The 25,717-nt window shown below is 48.8% G+C and overlaps 1 long non-coding RNA gene across 1 annotated transcript; it reads right to left on the bottom strand.

Annotated features, from left to right (window-relative positions):
• Positions 1–1,753: 1,753 nt before the first annotated feature.
• On the bottom strand, positions 1,754–25,679 carry LOC143767710 (uncharacterized). Its single transcript, XR_013213743.1, has 4 exons — positions 25,527–25,679; positions 21,325–21,401; positions 21,064–21,205; positions 1,754–2,471 (listed from the first exon to the last, which is right to left on the bottom strand). It is a non-coding gene; the product is annotated as an uncharacterized LOC143767710 (long non-coding RNA).
• Positions 25,680–25,717: the final 38 nt, after the last annotated feature.

The following is a 25,717-nucleotide window of genomic DNA, read 5'->3' as shown; positions in this document are numbered from 1 at the left end:
TTAAATAGCTAAATAATTACTTTTTACACCTACCAGGTGTGAGTAGCACTATGAGCAGTAGAAGACATGGCCCTCTGTTTTCGGCGTCTGCCAGAAACCACTGCGCAGGTGCACCTATGCTCATTACCATAATAGGGAAATAATAGATCTAACTCTATACAGCAAATAGGGCTAAAGGAATTACCGTGCCTTTAATCAGTAGTCTGAGTGGTGTCACCAAACGATAACCACTCGTATATACATAGTCCAGAGCGGGCGCGAGTTCGATCCTGCCCATGGTAAGCTCAAGTGAGCTAAAAAAGAGAGGAGGTGACATTAGGTAGACATGCCGAAATTAAGGACATATACCATTATATATTCAGGCCTCTAAAAGACACCCGGATAAATAAGACCAGGAAATCTGTATGCGCATACATTTTCAGTTTTTTCTTATTATTATTTCTTGATGGGTGGGGTAAACTTCCCCCACCCAAATCAAGGAAGGACACAGGACCCAGGATGAGGTAAATGTGTATCCGTGACATAGAGGCGACAGAAATGATAGGGTGGCATAGCGAGCTATATCAATGTTGAATGATTGGTGACCAGTTAGTATAAACAACAGAGAATCCCTTATTTACAGAGAGTAAGTCTACATGAAATATATAAACCCCACATAGAACAGTGGACTGAAGAAGAAGAAAAAAAAAATATATATATACACACTCACTGGCCACTTTATTAGGTACACCTGTCCAACTTCTTGTTAACACTTAATTTCTAATCAGCCAATCACATGGCGGCAACTCAGTGCATTTAGGCATGTAGACATGGTCAAGACAATCTCCTGCAGTTCAAACCGAGCATCAGTATGGGGAAGAAAGGTGATTTGAGTGCCTTTGAACGTGGCATGGTGCCAGAAGGGCTGGTCTGAGTATTTCAGAAACTGCTGATCTACTGGGATTTTCACGCACAACCATCTCTAGGGTTTACAGAGAATGGTCCGAAAAAGAAAAAAAATCCAGTGAGCGGCAGTTCTGTGGGCGGAAATGCCTTGTTGATGCCAGAGGTCAGAGGAGAATGGGCAGACTGGTTCGAGCTGATAGAAAGGCAACAGTGACTCAAATCGCCACCCGTTACAACCAAGGTAGGCCTAAGAGCATCTCTGAACGCACAGTGCGTCGAACTTTGAGGCAGATGGGCTACAGCAGCAGAAGACCACACCGGGTACCACTCCTTTCAGCTAAGAACAGGAAACTGAGGCTACAATTTGCACAAGCTCATCGAAATTGGACAGTAGAAGATTGGAAAAACGTTGCTTGGTCTGATGAGTCTCGATTTCTGCTGCGACATTCGGATGGTAGGGTCAGAATTTGGCGTAAACAACATGAAATCTTTGGGATGTGGTGGAACGGGAGATTCGCATCAGGGATGTGCAGCCGACAAATCTGCGGCAACTGTGTGATGCCATCATGTCAATATGGACCAAAATCTCTGAGGAATGCTTCCAGCACCTTGTTGAATCTATGCCACGAAGAATTGAGGCAGTTCTGAAGGCAGAAGGGGGTCCAACCCGTTACTAGCATGGTGTACCTAATAAAGTGGCCAGTGAGTGTATATATATATATATATATATATATATTTATATTGAAGGAGAAAAGAGTTCATTACTATGATTATATTAACTGAAAACTGACCACCGTTGGTGGCATACACTTAGATGACTGGGGATACAAGCATCGGAATGAGAACCTTTATTTAAACAATTACACAAGACCAGTTTACTTTTGAGTGTTCAGATATTCAAAATTTTATTTTTTACATTTCATAAATTAAAAGACAGATTCTTTCGACATACCATTGTAATATGTTGCAGATCATTTCCCATATAAAACATAGAAAGGTAGGATGGATATAGATATATATTATATATACACATTTTTTTTGTTTTATTAAGTACATTTTTTACTTTTCACATTAAAACAAAAATTCAGAGAGGTAACATTCTGTATAAACATGAGAGTACTAAACATTTACAGATGTCCTAAAATAAGTGTTTGCTATATTCAGGACCACCTACAAGTCACATGGCTTTAATAGTTCCTCAGGGAACAACGAGATATAGAATTCTGGATGTATTTGCTCGATATTTGACATGTTATTACTGAATAAGCGTATGTAGTTACAATTGTGAGACATAAATGCCATATGAGGGCATGTGTTTTTCCTAAATTTTTTGTTTGGAATTACACCGTATTTTTTTTTTTGTTTAATAAAAATATATATCAAAATAAGCACTTGTCCCATATCTTCTTTTTTTGCTTTTGTCAATGGTGGGTAGTTTCTTTGTCAATGAGGACTTCTCTCGTGGTTGAAAAATTGTAAATTTCATTGATACCATTAAGATGTACATGGATGCAATTACTTTTTACTGAACTTTGCTGATTAGGGCGTGGGGGAAGAGGAGTAGAACATGGTGAAAAAAGTAAGTGCTGTGAAGAAAAAGAAACGAGAAGTCATATCTTTTTATTCTTTCATTCATTGCATCTTTCAAAGTAATTTTTGTCTGCTTTAACTTTTACATACTTTAGCAAGCATTTTTATAAAAAAAAAAACACACACACGTAATTTGAAATTGTTAAAAGGGTTTAGATTTTAAATTGTGTTAATATACTTTAAAAATATTAGATTAATCTTATCTTTTTAATTTTCTAAGTGACCCTGGCAGACTTGAAGCTGCAATCATGTGTCCACTTTATTGCAGACATTCTGTTGCCTTACTAATCTCACTCCTCCCCCTGTCTGACCACAACCTAATGACATGCTCTCCCCTCTCCTCATCTAGTGTGCAATCCCCACTCCACAAACTCACTCACCCTCGCAGAAATCTCAAACACCTCAATTTACAATCACTCTCAGAGTCCCTTCTCCCTCTTACAGTTTCCCTTCATGGCAGATGCCGCTGCCTCTTTTTATAACACCACAATAACAGCTACACTTGATTCGGCCGCCCTCTCACGCATAGTAAAACTCTTCAATCAACAGGCAGCCCTGGCTGACCAAAGAACGTATATGTGCTTCCAGAGTAGCTGAGCGGAGATGGAAGAGATCACACTCTGCCGAGCACCTCATCGCATACAAGCAGTCCCTCGTTAGCCTTAAGTCCACGCTCGCTGCCAGAAAACAAAGTTACTTCTCATCTCTCATAACCACCCTGTCTCACAACCCAAAGCAGCTGTTCAACACTTAATTCTCTCCTCCATCCCCCGGCACCTCCTCCCTCTCTTGTCATTTCTGCTGAAGACTTTTCCTCTTTAAGCTGAAGATCGATACGATCAGAGAAAGCTTTGGCCCACAGCACTCAACCCTCTTAGCTGCTGAGCCCTGTTCCTCCAAAACCAGCTTCTCCACCCTCCGGTCAAGATCACACCTCACCACTTGCACGCTTGACCAGCTCCTGTGCCACCTCATCCCCATCCTCACCACAGTCTTCATCAAAACTCTAACACACCTCCAACCTCTCTTACAAATGGTGTCTTTCCCTCATCCTTCAAACATGCCTCGATCACACCCTTCCTAAAAAAGCCTTCCCTTGACCCATCCTTTGTGTCTAGCTATCGCCCGATATCTCTTCTCCCTTAAGCCTCAAAACTACTGGAACAGCATGTACATCTTGAACTGTCCTCCCAACTCTCCTCCTCCCTCTTTGAACGGTTACAATGTGGCTTTCCGACAGCATCACTCAACTGAAACAGTCCTAACTTAAGTCACTAACGACCTACTAACCCCCAAGAGCAAGCAACAGTACTCTGTCCTTCTTCACCTCAACCTGTCCTCTGTCGACACTGAGGACCATTCCCTCCTGCTACCGATTCTCATCTCTTGGCATCAAAGATTCAGCCCTATCCTGGATCTCATCATATATAACAGACCGGACATTCAGTGTCTCCTTCTCCCACACCACTTCCTCAGCTCGCCCTCTTGCCTATCGGTGTTCCCCAAGGATCAGTTCTAGGAACCCAACTCTTCTCCATTTTCATCTTCAGCTGAAACAGCTCATAGAATCACATGGTTTGCAGTATCATCTCTATGCCAATGACACAAAGATCTACCTATCTTGACCCGACCTCACCTCCTTACTCACCAAATTCCAACACTGTCTATCTGCTATCTCAGCTTTCTTTTCTGCTCGCTTTCTAAAACAGAACATGGACAAGATGGAATTCATCATCTTTCCCCCATCTCACTCTACCCCTCCACCAGACCTATCCATTCATGTCAATGGCTGCTCACTTTACCCAGTCCCGCATGCTCGATGCATGGGGGTGATACTCGACACTACCCTCTCTTTCAAGCCACATATCCAAGCCCTTGCCTCCTCCTGTAGTCTCAAACTCAAAAAGATTCCCCAAATCCGCGCATTCCTTGACAACAAAAACAGTACTGCACACCCTTATCTTACACCTCGATTACTACATCCTCCTACTCTCTGGCAACACTACAATCCATCCTACACACTGCTGCCCGACTAATCCACCTGTCTCCCCATTATTCCCCAGCCTCTCCCCTATGCCAAGCCCTTCACTGGCTTCCTATTGTCCAGAGGCTCCATTTGAAAACCCTAACCATGACATACAAAGCCATCCACAATCTGTCTCAACCATACATCTGTGACATGGTCTCCCGATACTTACCTACACGCAAACTTCGATCCTCTCAAGATCTCTTTCCATACTCCCTTGAAAACCTTCAAAAAGAAACTAAAGACCAACCTCTTTCAACAAGGCTATAACCTGCAGTGATTCTCAGTCTGCTGAATCGCCACACGACCAGCTCTACCCTCTCCTAGTGTATCCTCACCCATCCCCTGTAGACTGATCCCTTGCGGGAATGGTCCTCTCTACTTCTATACTTGTGTGTGCCTTCTTTGCGCTTATGTTTATGGTATTTGTCTATATTTTCCCTTTTTCACATGTGAAGCGCCATGGAATAAATGGCATTATAAAACTGTCTAATAATAAAAATAATGACAATATGATAATTTAAAAAAAATAAAAAATTCTGCTGGCCAATGACAAATTGCAAGCCATCAGTTCACAAAATCACAAGGTGGCTAGGTAAATGTAGAATTAAAATGCTGTCTGTAGGATATTTAAAGTGGTATTTCAATATTTAAAGAGAACAAGTCCCTACCAAACATATTATCAGCACCTTCACCTGGCTGAACCCTGCAAGGAGAAAATGAAATTCATGCCCCCCCCCCCCCCCAGGGCGGGGCTCAGTAATCAGTCATAGGAGGGGGGCCAAGAGCCAGGCAGAGATGCAGCTCTATAGAGAGTGGTGACTGGGATGGTAGTCTTGCCTTTGGTACTGGCTTAGTATTGGGGTCAGCTGTCAGCCAGTGCTGAGGGTGTGGCTACCACCACCACTGTATAAAGAGTGGTGACTGAATCTGTGCGCAATTTGATGCTCGCTACGCAACTTTCTGATCTTATTAATTTAGTTAATATTTTGACTGATTGGGCATTTATAAAGCAGAAATAATAAATATTTAATTTTTTAGCGGTTTATTTTTTATGGTGCAAATGGTGATAGATTTGAACTTGTGTTTTTCACATTTTTTTTTTTTTAAACCATAACCCGATCACTTCTACAGCATACAGCACAGCAGCAGCCCTGATCTCTGATGCAGAAGCGATCATCTCCTCTGACAGCTACAGGCAAGCATTCAGAGAAGGGCTTCCATGACAGCAACAGGGGTCATCAGGTGACACCATGGCTGTCATAGCAGCGGATTGGTGCCCTGTAATCACCAGTCAGAAAAGCAGCAATTCTGGCCACGGCGGGTTAAATGCTGTCAGAGTTTGACAGCGTTATTTAACTGATTAACAACGGCGGGGGGTTGCTCCGCTCCCTGCTTCGGATCACTGTTCAGATCAGCAAGCCGATGTGGGCTCAGCCCCCCGAGACCACATGAAATTGAGGGACACAACATATGACTTACCGGTACGTCCTGGGTTATGAAGGGATTAAAGGGATTAATCATCATTTTTTTTTTTTTTTATAATTTTATAATACATATACAAAAAAACAGAATAGCATTATAGAATTACTAAAAAGATACAAAAGGAAGGAAACACACCGGCGCTCCTAGTGGAAATACGATGGGAAGTGTTGTGAATTTGCTTTTTGCTCCCTCTAGTGGTTACTAGTTTTTTGACTCTGGTTTTTCTGTCATTCCTTTTATCCGCACCTGGGTCGTTAGTTAGGGGTGTTGCTATATAAGCTCCCTGGACCTTCAGTTCAATGCCTGGCAACGTAGTTATCAGAGCTAATCTGCTGTGCTCTTGTCTACTGATCCTGGTTCCAGTTATATCAGCTAAGTCTGCTTTTTGCTTTTTGTTTTGGTTTTGTATTTTTTGTCCAGCTTGTTCCTAATCTGTATCCTGACCTTTGCTGGAAGCTCTAGGGGGCTGGTGTTCTCCCCCCAGACCGTTAAGACGGTTCGGGGGTTCTTGAATTTCCAGTGTGGATTTTGACAGGGTTTTTGTTGACCATATAAGTTACCTTTCTTTATTCTGCTATCAGTAAGCGGGCCTCTCTGTGCTAAACCTGGTTCATTTCTGTGTTTGTCATTTCCTCTTACCTCACCGTTATTATTTGTGGGGGGCTTCTATCCAGCTTTGGGGTCCCTTCTCTGGAGGCAAGAGAGGTCTTTGTTTTCCTCTACTAGGGGTAGTTAGATTCTCCGGCTGGCGCGTGTCATCTAGAATCAACGTAGGAATGATCCCCGGCTACTTCTAGTGTTGGCGTTAGGAGTAGATATATGGTCAACCCAGTTACCACTGCCCTATGAGCTGGATTTTTGTATTCTGCAGACTTCCACGTTCCTCTGAGACCCTCGCCATTGGGGTCATAACAGTTTGCCAGGCCAGTATTAAATGTTTAATGCATTGCAGAAGAGGGATTATAAGAAAGAAGATTCTGAGTTTTTTTTGTTTTTTTTTTCTCTCTTTCTCCTTCCCCTTTACCTCAGAGTGGCTATGCTTGCTGCAGACATGAATGTCCAGACTTTGATTACAAGTGTGGACCAGCTGGCTACTCGTGTGCAGGGCATACAAGACTATGTTATCAGAAATCCTAGGTCAGAACCTAAGTTACCGATTCCTGAACTGTTTTCCGGAGACAGGTTTAAGTTTAGGAATTTCAAGAATAATTGTAAATTGTTTTTGTCCCTGAGACCCTGTTCATCTGGAGACTCCGCTCAGCAAGTAAAAATTGTTATTTCGTTCTTACGGGGCGACCCTCAAGATTGGGCTTTTTCGCTGGCGCCGGGAGATCCGGCATTGGCTGATATTGATGCGTTTTTTCTGGCGCTCGGTTTACTTTATGAGGAACCCAATCTTGAGATTCAGGCAGAAAAGGCCTTGCTGGCTATGTCTCAGGGGCAGGACGAGGCTGAAGTGTATTGCCAAAAATTTCGGAAATGGTCCGTGCTGACACATTGGAACGAGTGTGCACTGGCCGCTAATTTTAGAAATGGCCTTTCTGATGCCATTAAGAATGTTATGGTGGGTTTTCCCATTCCCACAGGTCTGAATGATACTATGGCACTGGTTATTCAAATTGACCGGCGGTTGCGGGAGCGCAAAACCGCAAATTCCCTCATGGTGTTGTCTGAACAGACACCTGATTTAATGCAATGTGATAGAATCCTGACTAGAGATGAGCGGAAAATTCATAGACGCCGGAATGGCTTGTGCTACTACTGTGGTGATTCTACACATGTTATCTCAGCATGCTCTAAACGTATAGCTAAGGTTGTTAGTCCTGTCACCGTTGGTAATTTGCAACCTAAATTTATTCTGTCTGTAACTTTGATTTGCTCACTGTCATCTTATCCTGTCATGGCGTTTGTAGATTCAGGTGCTGCCCTGAGTCTTATGGATCTGTCATTTGCTAAGCACTGTGGTTTTACTCTTGAACCATTAGAAAATCCTATTCCTCTTAGGGGTATTGATGCTACGCCATTGGCAGCAAATAAACCGCAGTATTGGACACAGGTTACCATGTGCATGACTCCTGAACACCGCGAGGTGATACGTTTCCTGGTTTTGCATAAAATGCATGATTTGGTGGTTTTAGGGCTGCCATGGTTACAGACCCATAATCCCGTCCTGGACTGGAAGGCTATGTCAGTGTCAAGTTGGGGCTGTCGTGGTATTCATGGGGATTCCCTGCCTGTGTCTATTGCTTCTTCTACGCCTTCGGAAGTTCCGGAGTATTTGTCTGATTATCAGGATGTCTTTAGCGAGTCCAGGTCCAGTGCATTGCCTCCTCATAGGGACTGTGACTGTGCTATAGATTTGATCCCAGGCAGTAAATTTCCTAAGGGAAGACTGTTTAATCTGTCGGTACCTGAACATACCGCTATGCGTTCATATATCAAGGAGTCTCTGGAGAAAGGACATATTCGTCCGTCTTCTTCCCCTCTTGGTGCGGGATTCTTTTTTGTGGCAAAAAAGGACGGATCTTTGAGACCTTGTATTGATTATCGGCTTTTAAATAAGATCACTGTCAAATTTCAGTATCCTTTGCCGCTGTTGTCTGACTTGTTTGCCCGGATTAAAGGTGCCAAGTGGTTCACCAAGATAGACCTTCGTGGTGCGTACAACCTTGTGCGCATTAAGCAAGGTGATGAATGGAAAACCGCGTTCAATACGCCCGAAGGTCATTTTGAGTACTTGGTGATGCCTTTTGGGCTCTCCAATGCGCCTTCAGTTTTTCAGTCCTTTATGCATGACATTTTCCGGAAGTATCTGGATAAATTTTTGATTGTTTATCTGGATGATATTTTGTTTTTTTCTGATAATTGGGACTCGCATGTGGAGCAGGTCAGGTTGGTCTTTAAAATTCTGCGTGAAAATTCTTTGTTTGTCAAGGGCTCAAAGTGTCTCTTTGGTGTACAGAAGGTTCCCTTTTTGGGGTTCATTTTTTCCCCTTCTGCTGTGGAGATGGACCCAGTCAAGGTCCGAGCTATTCTTGATTGGACTCAGCCCTCGTCAGTTAAGAGTCTTCAGAAGTTCTTGGGTTTCGCTAACTTCTACCGTCGTTTTATCGCTAATTTTTCTAGCATTGTGAAACCTTTGACGGATATGACCAAGAAGGGCTCCGATGTAGCTAACTGGGCTCCTGCTGCCGTGGAGGCTTTCCAGGAGTTGAAACGCCGGTTTACTTCGGCGCCTGTTTTGTGCCAGCCCGATGTCTCACTTCCCTTTCAGGTTGAGGTGGATGCTTCAGAGATTGGAGCAGGGGCCGTTTTGTCGCAGAGAGGCCCTGGTTGCTCTGTTATGAAACCTTGTGCCTTTTTCTCTAGGAAGTTTTCGCCTGCCGAGCGAAATTATGATGTGGGCAATCGGGAGTTGTTGGCCATGAAATGGGCATTTGAGGAGTGGCGTCATTGGCTCGAGGGTGCTAAGCATCGTGTGGTGGTCTTGACTGATCACAAAAATCTGATGTATCTCGAGTCTGCTAAACGCCTTAATCCGAGACAGGCCCGCTGGTCATTGTTTTTCTCCCGCTTTGATTTTGTTGTCTCGTATTTACCAGGTTCAAAGAATGTGAAGGCCGATGCTCTTTCTAGGAGCTTTGTGCCTGATGCTCCTGGAGTCGCTGATCCTGTTGGTATTCTTAAGGATGGAGTTATCTTGTCAGCTATTTCTCCGGATCTGCGACGTGTGTTGCAGAGATTTCAGGCTGATAGGCCTGAGTCTTGTCCACCTGACAGATTGTTTGTGCCTGATAAGTGGACCAGCAGAGTCATTTCCGAGGTTCATTCCTCGGTGTTGGCAGGTCACCCGGGAATTTTTGGCACCAGAGATCTGGTGGCCAGGTCCTTTTGGTGGCCTTCCTTGTCAAGGGATGTGCGGTCATTTGTGCAGTCCTGTGGGACTTGTGCTCGAGCTAAGCCTTGCTGTTCTCGTGCCAGCGGTTTGCTCTTGCCCTTGCCTGTCCCGAAGAGACCTTGGACACATATCTCCATGGATTTCATTTCTGATCTTCCGCTATCTCAGGGCATGTCCGTTATCTGGGTGATATGTGATCGCTTCTCCAAAATGGTCCATTTGGTTCCTTTGCCTAAGCTGCCTTCCTCTTCCGATCTGGTTCCTGTGTTTTTCCAGAACGTGGTTCGTTTGCACGGCATCCCTGAGAATATTGTGTCAGACAGAGGATCCCAGTTCGTTTCCAGGTTCTGGCGATCCTTTTGTAGTAGGATGGGCATTGATTTGTCGTTTTCGTCTGCTTTCCATCCTCAGACTAATGGACAGACGGAGCGAACCAATCAGACTTTGGAGGCTTATTTGAGGTGTTTTGTCTCTGCTGATCAGGACGATTGGGTGACATTCTTGCCGTTGGCTGAGTTTGCCCTTAATAATCGGGCTAGTTCCGCCACCTTGGTTTCGCCTTTTTTCTGTAACTCTGGTTTCCATCCTCGCTTTTCTTCGGGTCATGTGGAGCCTTCTGACTGTCCTGGGGTGGATTCTGTGGTGGATAGGTTGCAGCGGATCTGGAATCATGTGGTGGACAACTTGAAGTTGTCACAGGAGAGGGCTCAGCGCTTTGCCAACCGCCGCCGCGGTGTGGGTCCCCGACTACGCGTTGGGGATTTGGTATGGCTTTCTTCCCGCTTTGTTCCTATGAAGGTCTCCTCTCCCAAATTTAAACCTCGTTTTATTGGTCCTTACAAGATATTGGAAATCCTTAATCCTGTATCTTTTCGTCTGGATCTTCCTGTGTCGTTTGCTATTCACAATGTATTTCATAGGTCCTTGTTGCGGCGGTACATTGTGCCTGTAGTTCCTTCTGCTGAGCCTCCTGCTCCGGTGTTGGTTGAGGGCGAGTTGGAGTACGTGGTGGAGAAGATCTTGGATTCTCGCCTCTCCAGGCGGAGGCTTCAGTACCTGGTCAAGTGGAAGGGCTATGGTCAGGAGGATAATTCCTGGGTGGTCGCCTCCGATGTTCATGCGGCCGATTTAGTTCGTGCCTTTCATGCCGCTCATCCTGATCGCCCTGGTGGTCGTGGTGAGGGTTCGGTGACCCCTCACTAAGGGGGGGGTACTGTTGTGAATTTGCCTTTTGCTCCCTCTAGTGGTTACTAGTTTTTTGACTCTGGTTTTTCTGTCATTCCTTTTATCCGCACCTGGGTCGTTAGTTAGGGGTGTTGCTATATAAGCTCCCTGGACCTTCAGTTCAATGCCTGGCAACGTAGTTATCAGAGCTAATCTGCTGTGCTCTTGTCTACTGATCCTGGTTCCAGTTATATCAGCTAAGTCTGCTTTTTGCTATTTGTTTTGGTTTTGTATTTTTTGTCCAGCTTGTTCCTAATCTATATCCTGACCTTTGCTGGAAGCTCTAGGGGGCTGGTGTTCTCCCCCCGGACCGTTAGACGGTTCGGGGGTTCTTGAATTTCCAGTGTGGATTTTGACAGGGTTTTTGTTGACCATATAAGTTACCTTTCTTTATTCTGCTATCAGTAAGCGGGCCTCTCTGTGCTAAACCTGGTTCATTTCTGTGTTTGTCATTTCCTCTTACCTCACCGTTATTATTTGTGGGGGGCTTCTATCCAGCTTTGGGGTCCCTTCTCTGGAGGCAAGAGAGGTCTTTGTTTTCCTCTACTAGGGGTAGTTAGATTCTCCGGCTGGCGCGTGTCATCTAGAATCAATGTAGGAATGATCCCCGGCTACTTCTAGTGTTGGCGTTAGGAGTAGATATATGGTCAACCCAGTTACCACTGCCCTATGAGCTGGATTTTTGTATTCTGCAGACTTCCACGTTCCTCTGAGACCCTCGCCATTGGGGTCATAACAGGGAAGCTGCTGGTGCCTAGACAGCTACTGTGCTAAATCTGTCACGTAGTATGAAAAGAGTGTTAAATAGATAAGGACACCGTGCTAACCAGCCAAAGAAAGTGCAATTATATGGGTGTACCTAAGAGGTAGGAAAACCTATGCATGGACGCAAAAATGCTAGTGGTTTGTAACCTGCAGAGGCAGCAGCCTATGAAAAAGTGGCAACAACCCCCCAATAACACTGATAATAATAATGCGCCAATGCCAGACAGCCGTTACTCGCAGTCACCAGCAACGCTATATCTTATTGCCACAGTAGGTACATGTATAAGTGTGATAGATATGTAACAGATAAATTTGAAGTAACCGCACACTTACTGTTTATAGCATGGCTGAGGTGCAGGTGCTGGCGTTGTGCTGGTGTGTATTGGAGCAGGGGCAACAGCCACCTGTGTGTCCGGAGCGGAGGGATCCAGACGGCAGTGTGGAGCGGCAGAAACACTCACTGATTGGGGAGCGTCCTCCCTTGCTAGTGCTCTGCCCACACATGCCTGAAGCCCCGTTAGCCGGCACACGTGGGCTGAGAGGACGCCGCTAGAGAGAGCGGTGGAATAAGGGGGAGTGTGGTAAGGGTGACGTCACCAGGATGGGAAAGGGAAAAAAAGAGCAGAGGACGGGTGCCGATTGGGACCAAAGTGCCTACGCGTTTCGAAGGTCTCCAGACCTTCTTCGTCAGGGCTATAGGTCCCGGCTGTCTCCTGCTCTTAATATAACCCCTGATGCTCCAAAAAAAACAAAAAAAACCAAAAGCCACACCCACTTGCAAAGCAAGTAATTATAGAATTACTGCTGGCAAAAAGAAAAGCTTACATGTCTTTGCATATCTAGCTCCCACAAAAATCTAGCTTATTAGTACCAGTTTTTAGAGCCACTACCAAATTTAATCTTTTAGTATAAATAAAATCAAAATGAAAATTCTCATACTTGCTTGACACAGTTCTGACTATCTATAACACAGGATTTTTGGTTGCTTACCGTAAAATCTGTCTTGGAGCCTCCATTGGGGAACACAGGAACCATGGGTGTATGCTGCTGCCACTAGGAGGCTGACACTATGCAAATAAAAAAGTTAGCTCCTCCTCTGCAGTGTACACCCCACCGACTGACATTATACTCTTCAGTTAGTGAGAAAGTAGGAGAAAAACAACAAGGTTGAAAAACCATAGCCTAAAACTTGAGAACTGTAAACGTGATAACAGTCAAACGTGAGAATAATCACAGAACATAGAACAGAAACATTGGGAGGGAGCTGTGTCCCCCAATGGAGGCTCCAAGAAACAGATTTTACGGTAAGCAACCAAAAATCCTGTTTTCTTTATTGCCTCTCATTTGGGGGACACAGGAACCATGGGACGTCCCAAAGCAGGCCCAAGGGTGGGGAAAATAGACTTCCATCAGGTCAGAGGACTCACCACTGCCGCCTGCAAGATCCTTCTGCCTAGGCTGGCGTCCACTGAAGCGTAGGTATGGACCTTGTAAAATTTGGCGAACGTGTGGATGGAAGACCAGGTTGCCGCTTTGCAAAGCTGTAGGGCGGAAGCCCTGTGGCGCACCGCCCAGCAGGCGCCGACTGCCCGGGTAGAGTGAGCCTTGATCCCAGGAGGAGGCACTCTGTTATTAACCCGGTAAGCCTCCAGAATAGCCGTTCTGATCCAGCGAGCAATAGTCGCCTTAGAAGCCAGCTGGCCTCTGCGCAAACCATCAGGAATGACGAAAAGAGAATCCGTCTTCCAGAAAGTGGACGTTCTATCCAGATAGATCTTCACTGCCCTGACGAGGTCCAGCTCGTTCAACGATCGCTCCAGAGGATGAGTCAGAGCTGGACAAAAAGAAGGTAGAACGATGTCCTCGTTGAGGTGGAAGGTGGAAACCACCTTAGGAAGAAAAGAAGGCGGAGGCCTGAGGACCACCTTGTCCTGGTGGATGACCAGGAATGGAGGACAGCAAGACAGGGCCGCCAGCTCGGAAACGCGGCGGATAGAAGTGATGGCCACAAGAAAAGCCACCTTCCAAGATAGAACTGACAGGGGAACCTCCCCGAGAGGCTCAAAGGGGGAAACCCTCAGAACGTCCAGTACCAGGTTTAAATCCCATGAATCCACAGGGGCCCTGTACGGAGGGACCGCATGGGCTACTTCTTGAAGGAAGGTCTTAACCTGTGGTCGGGAAGCTAAAGTCTTCTGAAAAAGGATGGAAAGCGCAGAAACCTGGCCCTTTAGGGAACTAAGAGCAAGGCCCGAATCCAGTCCTGCCTGAAGTAAGGCCAAGATGGAAGGCAGGGAAAAGCACATAGATGAAACGCGGTTGGACACGCACCAACGGAAGTAAGCCTTCCAGGTACGATAGTAGATCCTGGAAGACGAAGGCTTCCGAGCCTGAATCATGGTGTGAATCACCCGGGCCGAAAGGCCGGACGCTGTTAGAACTGCGGTCTCAACAGCCACGCCGTTAAACTGAGCGACCGAGAATTTGGGTGGCAGATTGGACCCCGAGACAGCAGATCGGGCCTGTCTGGAAGGCACCAGGGAGCGTCCGCGAGAAGATTGACGAGCTCCGCGAACCAAGCTCTCCTGGGCCAATCCGGGGCGATCAGAATGACCGGCACCCCTTCCGCTTTGATCTTCAACAGCTTGGGAAGTAATGGAAGGGGTGGGAACAGGAAGGGCAGCACGAACTGTGACCAAGGAATGGACAGAGCGTCGATGCCCACTGCGAGAGGATCGCGAGACCTGGAGACGAACTGCGGAACCTTCCTGTTCATTCGAGACGCCGTGAGGTCCACGTCCGGAGTCCCCCATCAAAGACAAATCTGATGGAAGACCGCCGGATGCAAGGACCAGTCCCCTGCCGCCAGACACTCGCGGCTGAGGAAGTCGGCGGCCCAATTGTCCACGCCAGGGATATGCACAGTGGATATCACCGGAACCGTTGCCTCTGCCCAGAGGAGGATCTTGGATACCTCGGCCAAGGCGCTCCGAGTCCCCCCTTGATGGTTGACATACGCCACCGCCGTGGCATTGTCCCTCTGGATTCGGATAGGAAGGCCCCTGAGAATCCTTTCCCAGTGACGAAGAGACAGAAAAATGGCCCGGATCTCGAGGACATTGATCAGCAAGGTTGACTCTTGCGCCGTCCAGCGGCCCTGTACAGTCAGGTGGCAAAACACTGCACCCCAGCCGAGCAGGCTGGCATCCGTCGTCACCACTTGCCAGTGAACTGGAAGGAAGGACCTGCCCTGGGAGACGAAAGGTGATGTGAGCCACCAGTTGAGAGACCGTTTGACTCGGGGAGAGAGAGTCGGATCGGGCGGTCCAGGAAGAAAAACAGACCCGTTCCACTGAGACAGGATGGCTTGCTGAAGAGGTCGCGAGTGAAATTGGGCGAAGGGAATCGATTCCAATGTTGCTACCATCCTCCCCAAAACCTTCATGGCCGATCGGTAGGAGGGAGACTGAGGGCCCTGGAGCACGCGTACGTCCCGACGAAGAATGGATCTCTTGTCTTCGGGAAGAAAGACCTTGGTCTGACGGATGTCGAAGAGCATGCCCAGAAAGATGATGCGCTGAGAAGGAATAAGGCAGGACTTATTCTGGTTGACCAGCCACCCGAAACGGGCTAGGGTGTCGAGAACGATGAACAGGCTTTCGTGGGCCTGAGAAAAGGACGGAGCCTTGATGAGGAGGTCGTCGAGATATGGAAACAGAACCAGGCCTCTGACCCTCAAGATGGCCATCAGCGCCGCCATGATCTTCGTGAAAACTCTTGGGGCGGTTGCAAGACCGAATGGCAGGGCGACGAACTGAAAATGTTCCTGAAGCACTGCAAAGCGCAGGTATCGGTGATGTCCCGGGAATATTGGAACATGGAGGTAGGCGTCCTGAATATCTATGGAACACAAATTCCTGAGCCTCCATGGAAGCAATTACTGAACGAAGGGATTCCATCCTGAAGTGATTCAGACGGACTCTCCTGTTCAGCAATTTGAGATCCAGAATGGGGCGCACTCTGCCGTCTTTTTTCGGTACCACAAAAAGGTTTGAATAGAAACCTGTGAACCGTTCTTTTTCTGAGACGGGAAGGATTACCCCGGCTTTGAGGAGAGACGCGATGGCTGCGAAGAAACCCGGAACTAGAGCGGGGTCTCTTAAAGGTCAGGGTTTCGAAGAAACGATCCCGGGGTCGTGAAAGGAACTCTATCTTGTATCACAAGGATACAACTTCCCTGACCCATGCGTCCTCTACCGAGGAAATCCAGACGTCCCTGAAGAGGAGACGGCCGCCCAGCCTAGGAGATGGGCTGGCTACTAGCTGAGAGTCATGCCAAGGTGGTTCTTCCAGTCCTGGACCTGGAGGATCTACCCTGGGAGTAGCGAGAACGCCAGGAAGGAGTGGGCCTAAAGGATACAGTCTTCTTATCTTGATGGGCCTGTGGCCTCTGTTGCTGCTGGGAGGAGTTCAGTGCCGCGAAGCGCCGAAAGGGCAGAAAAGTCCGAAATTGACGTTTTGGAGGAGGGGGTCGAGGCTTGGCCTGGGGAAGAAGGGAACTAGTGCCCCCTGTAGCATCCTTAATAATTTTGTCCAGCTTAGAACCAAAGAGACGAGACCCCTGAAAAGGCAGGCTGGTAAGGGACTTTTTAGAAGACAAATCGGCCTGCCAGGCCTTAAGCCAAACGGTCCGGCGGATGGCAACAGCGTTGCTGGACGCCTGAGCTGCACAAGACGCGGCGTCCAGGGAGGCGGAGTACAGAACTAAGTACAGTCATTGATAGACCATTATTTTTAATCTTTAAAGACTCCATAATAACAGGGTCTGTACCACAGGACTGGCGTATAGTACCACAGGACTGGCGTATAGCAAATGTGGTGCCAATATTCAAAAAAGGGGCAAAAACTGAACTCGGTAATTATAGGCCAGTAAGCTTAACCTCTACTGTGGGTAAAATCCTGGAGGGCATTCTAAGGGATGCTATGCTGGAGTATCTGAAGAGGAATAACCTCATGACCCAGTATCAGCACGGGTTTACTAGGGACCGTTCATGTCAGACTAATTTGATCAGCTTCTATGAAGAGGTAAGTTCCGGACTGGACCAAGGGAACCCAGTGGACGTAGTATATATGGACTTTTCCAAAGCTTTTGATACGGTGCCACACAAAAGGTTGTTACATAAAATGAGAGTAATGGGGATAGGGGAAAATATGTGTAAGTGGGTTGAGAGCTGGCTCAGGGATAGGAAACAAAGGGTGGTTATTAATGGAGCACACCCGGACTGGGTCACGGTTAGCAGTGGGGTACCACAGGGGTCAGTATTGGGCCCTCTTCTTTTTAACATATTTATTAATGACCTTGTAGGGGGCATTCAGAGTAGAATTTCAATATTTGCAGATGACACTAAACTTTGCAGGGTAATCAATACAGGGGAGGACAATTTTATATTACAGGATGATTTATGTAAACTAGAAGCTTGGGCTGATAAATGGCAAATGAGCTTTAATGGGGATAAATGTAAGGTCATGCACTTGGGTAGAAGTAATAAGATGTATAACTATGTGCTTAATTCTAAAACTCTGGGCAAAACCGTCAATGAAAAAGACCTGGGTGTATGGGTGGATGACAAACTCATATTCAGTGGTCAGTGTCAGGCAGCTGCTACAAAGGCAAATAAAATAATGGGATGTATTAAAAGAGGCATAGATGCTGATGAGGAGAACATAATTTTACCTCTATACAAGTCACTAGTTCGACCACACTTAGAATACTGTGCACAGTTCTGGTCTCCGGTGTATAAGAAAGACATAGCTGAACTGGAGCGGGTGCAGAGAAGAGCGACCAAGGTTATTAGAGGACTGGGGGGTCTGCAATACCAAGATAGGTTATTACACTTGGGGCTATTTAGTTTGGAAAAACGAAGACTAAGGGGTGATCTTATTTTAATGTATAAATATATGAGGGGACAGTACAAAGACCTTTCTGATGATCTTTTTAATCATAGACCTGAGACAGGGACAAGGGGGCATCCTCTACGTCTGGAGGAAAGAAGGTTTAAGCATAATAACAGGCGCGGATTCTTTACTGTAAGAGCAGTGAGACTATGGAACGCTCTGCCATATGATGTTGTAATGAGTGATTCATTAATTAAATTTAAGAGGGGACTGGATACCTTTCTGGAAAAGTATAATGTTACAGGGTATATACAGTAGATTCCTTGATAAGGCGTTGATCCAGGGAACTAGTCTGATTGCCGTATGTGGAGTCGGGAAGGAATTTTTTTCCCCATGGTGGAGTTACTCTTTGCCACATGGTTTTTTTTTGCCTTCCTCTGGATCAACATGTTAGGGCATGTTAGGTTAGGCTATGGGTTGAACTAGATGGACTTAGTCTTCCTTCAACCTTAATAACTATGTAACTATGTAACTATGTAGACCAGATATTCACCCGCGTGAGAAATGGGGTTGGCAAGATCTGCCAGCTGTCCAGGTGGAACCCCGTTCAGAATACTCTGACGGAGCTGTTTGGCCCATTTGGATATGAATTTTGAAACCCAAGTGGAAGCAAAGGCCGGGCAAAGACTAGCTGAGGCCGCTTCAAAGGCTGATTTCGCGAAGGATTCTATGACTATCGTTAGAATCCTTCAGGGGATGCTCCGCCGGACAGTGGGAGGACTGTGTTGGTGGACAGTCTGGAAACTGGAGGGTCCACCGAAGGAGAGGCAGTCCAATTAGCGGTGAGCTCAGAAGAAAAAGGATATAAAACGCCAAGACACTTTCCTCTCTGAAAGCGTCTGGTCGGATTCTCTCTTTCTCTAGTCATAATCTCATCAAATTCAGGGTGAAGAGCGAAAAACTTGGAAGGTGGTTTAGCCTGTCTAAACGAAACCGCCTGATCTGTGGGTTCCGTAGAGGACTCCTTGATGCCACAGGTTAGATTTATTGCTCCAATGAGATTCTGAACCATATCCCTCATGGTAGCGATTTGGTTCGAATCCAGCTCCGAAACATCCTCCGAAGGCGCATCAGAGAACGCTTCACCTGATTCAGGGGAGGAGGATCAGGAAGAAGCTGACCGCAGAGGAGGATCGGGTGGCGAGATGGAGCGAGAAGAGGACTCAGACCGGCGTTCCTGTTTGGACCTTCTGCGGCTAACCATGGAGGGTCCGGACGGAGCTTCCTGCGACACGCTGGCTACGGCGGGGGTCTGCAGGGGTAACCGATCCAGCATGGACACCAAAGTTTGAGACACCCGAGTCAGGTCGGCCACCGATTAAGACAGAGAGGAAGCCCAGCCTGGGATGGGGGTATCACTCTCGGGCGGATCGGCCAGGGGATCCTGGGCGGTGGGAACAATCGGGTTGCTGCAGGCCTGACAGAGCGGAGAGGACTGACCTGAGGGAAGTTTGCTGTTACAAGACGAACAAGCAAAGTATTTGACGAAGGCAGAAGACTTTGAGGAAGAAGTAGGAGGATGAGAGCGGCCACCTTTAGAGTTACACATTTTGGAGAGCTCCCTGAAGAAATGCCAGCAGGTTAGGGGACAGTGGGGCAGAGGGGGGTGTCAGTTTGCAGTGCACAGCTACTCACGGCAGACGAAAAACACGAATACCAGGATGCTGCAGGCCTGGAGGAAGATGATGTGGATCTCCAACGCAGATGGTGTGCTGTGTCCCCAGAAAAGAAGCGCTCTGCAGAGTTCTACTGTGAAGGTGTGCGGCAGGGTGAAGAAAACACGTGCCCAGCAGCGGCGTGGAGAAGGGGCAGAGCCAGCCGAGATGGCGCCGGTGGGTTACACAGTGTGTCGGGCGGGAGAAAGCCCGCCCGAAGAAACAGGAAGTGGGCGGAGAACGGCACCGGAAGTAGACCCCGGGAAAAGCCGGGGCCTAAATTAGAAGCCGGCGACCGTCGGGGGTAAACAGCGGTGCGGGCGCTACCCGGCTGAGAGGCGCGTCCGCCGCCGCATAGAAAGGTAAGCGCTGCCGCCGGAAGTAGGCCCCGGGAAAAGTCGGGGCCTAAATTAGAAGCCGGCGTCGCCGTAAATGAACCGCGATGCGGGCGCTGCCCGGCTGAGAGGCACGGCAGCCGCCGTATAGAAAGGGGAGCGCTGCCGCCGGGGCCTATGTTAGAAAACTGGCGGCCGCTGGAGGGAACCGCGGCCGCGAGGCAGCTCCGAAAGGTACGGCCGCCAGGGAAGACGGCGCGGCTGCCTGTAGGGGGCCGCGCCGCAGAGAGAACAGATGCGGCCGCAGACAAGGCAGTGTGACTGCCTGTAAAAATGCGGCGGCCGGACATCAGGGCCCCGCGCAAACGATAGGACTGGCTCACAGACTGCTGCGGGGGTCTGCCAGAAAAAGGTGCTGCCGCAGAATAGAAGTGCGGCCGCAGAAATAGCAGTGCAGCTGCTTCTGTAAGGTACCGCAAGAGAAAGAAGTGGCCGCAGGAAAGGAGGGAGTCCGCAGGGGCCCCCTAAGGGAAATACTCACCTAACATCCCACGCCGACCATACTAACCTTAAAACGTGGAAAGTATTAGACGTCCGTGGAGTTGGACGTCCTCATCTCCTCCAACCGACAGGCTCTGGTGGGCGAGTGGGTGGGTGATGGAGCCAGGACCGGACTTCTGAGCACGCTTGTGTGCTAGGATCTTGGTCCTGGAGAGGGATCTATGAGGATACGGGGGTGGCAGTACACGCCGTACTTAGTCTGCTTTGTGGGATTACAGGTGTGACTGTTCACCCTGTATCCCTTCTGGAAAACCTGAAAAGAAACGAAGCACATTGAGGTAGATAAGGGTCTAATGAAAGACCCGTGTCCACCTCCTACTGACACTAAGCTAAACTGAAGAGTATAATGCCAGTCGGTGGGGTGTACACTGCAGAGGAGGAGCTAACTTTTTTATTTGCATAGTGTCAGCCTCCTAGTGGCAGCAGCATACACCCATGGTTCCTGTGTCCCCCAATGAGAGGCGATAAAGAAAACTGCATAATAAAAATAAATGTTGGATTATGAAGAGGTATGATAATAAGTGGAAAAGACAATTCTAATTGACATGGACTTCCATGTGTGCACCTCGCGGCGATATTGTATTATAGTTTTCATGGCATTATTAACAATTTGATAAACCATGGTATACAGTCAATTAACCAATAATGTTAATATGAATTTGGAAACTTTTGCACAACCATTACCTTCATTTCCAAAATTTTTATGTTTTTCGATAACAATGTAATTAGAGGTTGTGCATTCCTCAAACTCATTAATAGCTTGAACAGCGTTCTGTAAGGAGTCACAAGTTTGCAGCTGGGAGCTGTGTTTGGACGACATTACTGCCTAATGGAAAGAAAACAAACATTTAACAGTATGTTAGTGATAAATGTAGAATAAAATACATTTGAGTGATATAAATACGGAGAATATGCACAGCTGCCATGTATCAAAAACTACTATACCACATCAGATGAATTCATGGTAGACTGGACCTCACATGGTAAGCCAAAATTCAAATCCATTTGTGCCATTGTATCTTCTACAATAAAAAAACAAAACAAAAAAAACCCCAGCAATTTATATGCTTCAACTAAATGAGATATGGAAGAAAAAAACCTTAACAGACATATAATGTAAGTGAAGTTAAACGAAATATATACACACACATTATCTACTATATAATTGTCTAAGGGGTACTTCCGTCTGTCTGTCACAGATATTCATTGGTCGCAGCCTCTGTCTGTCATGGAAATCCAAGTCGCTGATTTGTCGCGGCAAAACAGCCACGACCAATCAGCGACAGGCACAGTCCGGAAGAAAATGACCACTCCTTACTCCCCGCAGTCAGTGCCGCATACTACCTTCCGGTCGCCGCTAACACAGGGTTAATGCCGGCCTTAACGGACAGCGTTATGACGCGGGTAGCACACTCCGTTACCGCTGCTATTAACCCTGTGTGTCCCAAACTTTTTACTATTGATGCTGCCTATGCGGCATCAATAGTAAAAAATGTAATGTTAAAAATAATAATAAAACAAAAAACCTGCTATACTCACCCTCCGTAGTTCGCCAAGCCGCTCGCGCAGGCCGCCATCTTCTGTTACCGGCGATGCATTGCGAAATTACCCAGAAGACTTCGCTTTCTCGTGAGACTGCTAAGTCATCTGGGTAATTTCGCAATGCATCCTAGGAACGGAAGATGGCGGCAGCCGTGCGGCCATCGGCACAACGCCGTTAGATTCCAGGAGGTGAGTTTGTAACTTGTTTTTATTTTAATTTTTTTTTTTTTTTTTTAACAGGGATATGTGCCCACACTGCTAAATACTGTGTGGGCTGCGTTATAGGCTACATGGCTGCTATATACTACGTGGGCCGCGCTATATAGCCAGCAGCAGCTATATAGCCACGAAAGCCAGCAGCAGCCACCAAAAATCCCACCACATGGGTCCCCCATGATAGCCACCAGCAGCAGCCCCCCCCAAACTCCCACCACAGGGGTCCCCCCAAATGCCAGCAGCAGCCCCCCCCCAAACTCCCACCACAGGGGTCCACCGCAATAACAAGCAGCCCCCCCCAAACTCCCACCACAGGGGTCCACCGCAATAGCCAGCAGCAGCCCCCCCCCCAAAAAAAAAAAAAAAAAAAAAATCCCACCGCAATAGCCAGCAGCAGCCCCCCCAAAAACTCCCACCACAGGGGTCCCCCCAAATGCCAGCAGCAGCCCCCCAAACTCCCACCACAGGGGTCCCCCCAAATGCCAGCAGCAGCCCCCCAAACTCCCACCACAGGGGTCCCCCCAAATGCCAGCAGCAGCCCCCCCAAACTCCCACCACAGGGGTCCCCCCAAATGCCAGCAGCAGCCCCCCAAACTCCCACCACAGGGGTCCCCCCAAATGCCAGCAGCAGCCCCCCAAACTCCCACCACAGGGGTCCACCGCAATAGCCAGCAGCAGCCCCCCCAAACTCCCACCACAGGGGTCCACCGCAATAACAAGCAGCCCCCCCAAACACCCACCACAGGGGTCCACCGCAATAACAAGCAGCCCCCCCCCAAAACTCCCACCACAGGGGTCCACCGCAATAGCCAGCAGCAGGCCCCCCCCCCCAAAAAAAAAAAAAAAAAATCCCACCGCAATAGCCAGCAGCAGCCCCCCCCAAAACTCCCACCACAGGGGTCCACCGCAATAGCCAGCAGCAGCCCCCCCAAAACTCCCACCACAGGGGTCCACCGCAATAGCCAGCAGCAGCCCCCCCAAACTCCCACCACAGGGGTCCCCCGCAATAACAAGCAGCCCCCCCTAAACTCCAACCACAGGGGTCCCCCACAATAGCCAGCAGCAGCCTCCCCCAAACTCCCACCACAGGGGTCCCCCGCAATAGCCAGCAGCAGCCCCCCCCCCCAAACTCCCACCACAGAGGTCCCCCCACGATCGCCAGCAGCAGCATGACCCCCCCAAACTCCCACCACAGGGGTCCCCCACGAGCGCCAGGATCCCCCAAAATCCCACCACAGGGGTCCCCCACGATATCCACCAGCAGCAGGACCCCCCCTCTAAATCCCACCACAAGGATCCCCCACGATCGCCAGCAGGACCCCCCAAAATCCCACCACTGGGGTCCGCCACGATAGCCAGCAGCAGCCCCCACAATCCCAATACAGGGGTCCCCCACGATATCCACCAGCAGCAGGACCCCCCCTCTAAATCCCACCACAAGGATCCCCCACGATCGCCAGCAGGACCCCCCAAAATCCCACCACTGGGGTCCGCCATGATAGCCAGCAGCAGCCCCCACAATCCCAATACAGGGGTCCCCCACGATATCCACCAGCAGCAGGACCCCCCTCTAAATCCCACAAGGATCCCCCACGATCGCCAGCAGGACCCCCCAAACTACCACCACAGGGGTCCCCCACGAGCGCCAGGATCCCCCAAAATCCCACCACAGGGGTCCCCCACGATATCCACCAGCAGCAGGACCCCCCCCCCCTCTAAATCCCACCACAAGGATCCCCCACGATCGCCAGCAGGACCCCCCAAAATCCCACCACTGGGGTCCGCCGTGATAGCCAGCAGCAGCAGGACCCCCACAATCCCACCACAGGGGTCCCCTACGATATCCACCAGCAGCAGGACCCCCCTCTAAATCCCACAACAGGGGTCCCCTACGATATCCACCAGCAGCAGGACCCCCCTCTAAATCCCACCACAAGGATCCCCCACGATCGCCAGCAGGACCCCCCAAACTCCCACCACAGGGGTCCCCCACGATATCCACCAGCAGCAGGACCCCCTTCTAAATCCCACCACAAGGATCCCCCACGATCGCCAGCAGGACCCCCCAAACTCCAACCACAGGGGGGTCAACCCTGCAGGCAGCGTATCGCCAGCAGGACCCCCCAAAATCCCACCACAGGGGGGTCGACCCTGCAGGCAGCAGATCCCACTAACCTCTATAGGCCCCGTCTCACATAGCGAGATCGCTAGCGATATCGCTGCTGAGTCACAAGTTTTGTGACGCAACAGCGACCTCAGTAGCGATCTCGCTATGTGTGACACGTACCAGCGATCAGGCCCCTGCTGTGAGATCGCTGGTCGTGTCAGAATGGCCTGGACCTTTTTTTGGTCGTTGAGGTCCCGCTGACATCGCTGAATCGGTGTGTGACACCGATCCAGCGATGTCTTCACTGGTAACCAGGGTAAACATCGGGTTACTAAGCGCAGGGCCGCGCTTAGTAACCCGATGTTTACCCTGGTTACCAGCGTAAATGTAAAAAAAAACAAACAGTACATACTCACCATCTGATGCCCGTCAGGTCCCTTGCCGTCTGCTTCCTGCTCTGACTGAGATCCGGCCGTACAGTGAGAAGTGAGAGCACAGCGGTGACGTCACTGCTGCGCTCTGCTCTCACTGTACGGCCGGCACTGTCAGAGCAGGAAGCAGACGGCAAGGGACCTGACGGGCATCAGAAGGCGAGTATGTACTGTTTGTTTTTTTTGGTAACCAGGGTAAACATCGGGTTACTAAGCGCGGCCCTGCGCTTAGTAACCCGATGTTTACCCTGGTTACCCGGGTGCTGCAGGGGGACTTTGGCATCGTTGAAGACAGTTTCAACGATGCCGAAGTCGTTCCCCTGATCGTTGGTCGCTGGAGAGAGCGGTCTGTGTGACAGCTCCCCAGCGACCACACAACGACTTACCAACGATCACGGCCAGGTCTTATCGCTGGTCGTGATCGTTGGTAAATCGCTATGTGAGACGGGGCCTTATGTTCCAAGCATCCCGTGCGGCCGAAAGATAATGGCGTCCTGCTTCGCGCCTTGCTAAAAAGAGAACACGCCCACCATGTGTACTCAGAACACGCCCATAACACGTGACAGACATGACGTCACACCTGGAAGGAGCCCATACACTCTAGCATCTACCCATACCCCATGCCCCCTCACACCAGCCCCCTGGATGCCCCTCTACATACCTCATGCCTCCTCACAACAGACACAAGGCACCCTGGATGTCCCTCTACATACCCCATGCCTCCTCACAATAGACGCAAGGCCCCCTGGATGCTCCTCTACATACCCCATGCCCCCTGACACCAGCCCCCTGGATGCCCCGCTACATACCCCATGCCATGTCACAGCAAATTACAACCTCAGAACACTCACACTGAGTCCTGTGTCCTCATTCCCTTGTACAGCCCCTCGGTCCTCTCCTCACACGGCTCCATTTCATTTTCCCGCGTCTCTTCTCCAGCAGCAGCCTCAGCAAAACGCAACTTCCAGGTATCGGCTCGTCATTGGACTAAAGGAGGCCCCGCCCCTTCCGGTGATATCATGATTTCATGGAATTACTCCTC

Source organism: Ranitomeya variabilis, chromosome 4 (genome assembly GCF_051348905.1).
Source record: "Ranitomeya variabilis isolate aRanVar5 chromosome 4, aRanVar5.hap1, whole genome shotgun sequence".
In the NCBI taxonomy this organism is placed as follows: Eukaryota; Metazoa; Chordata; class Amphibia; order Anura; family Dendrobatidae; genus Ranitomeya; species Ranitomeya variabilis.
This window is presented reverse-complemented; position numbering and strand designations above follow the sequence as displayed.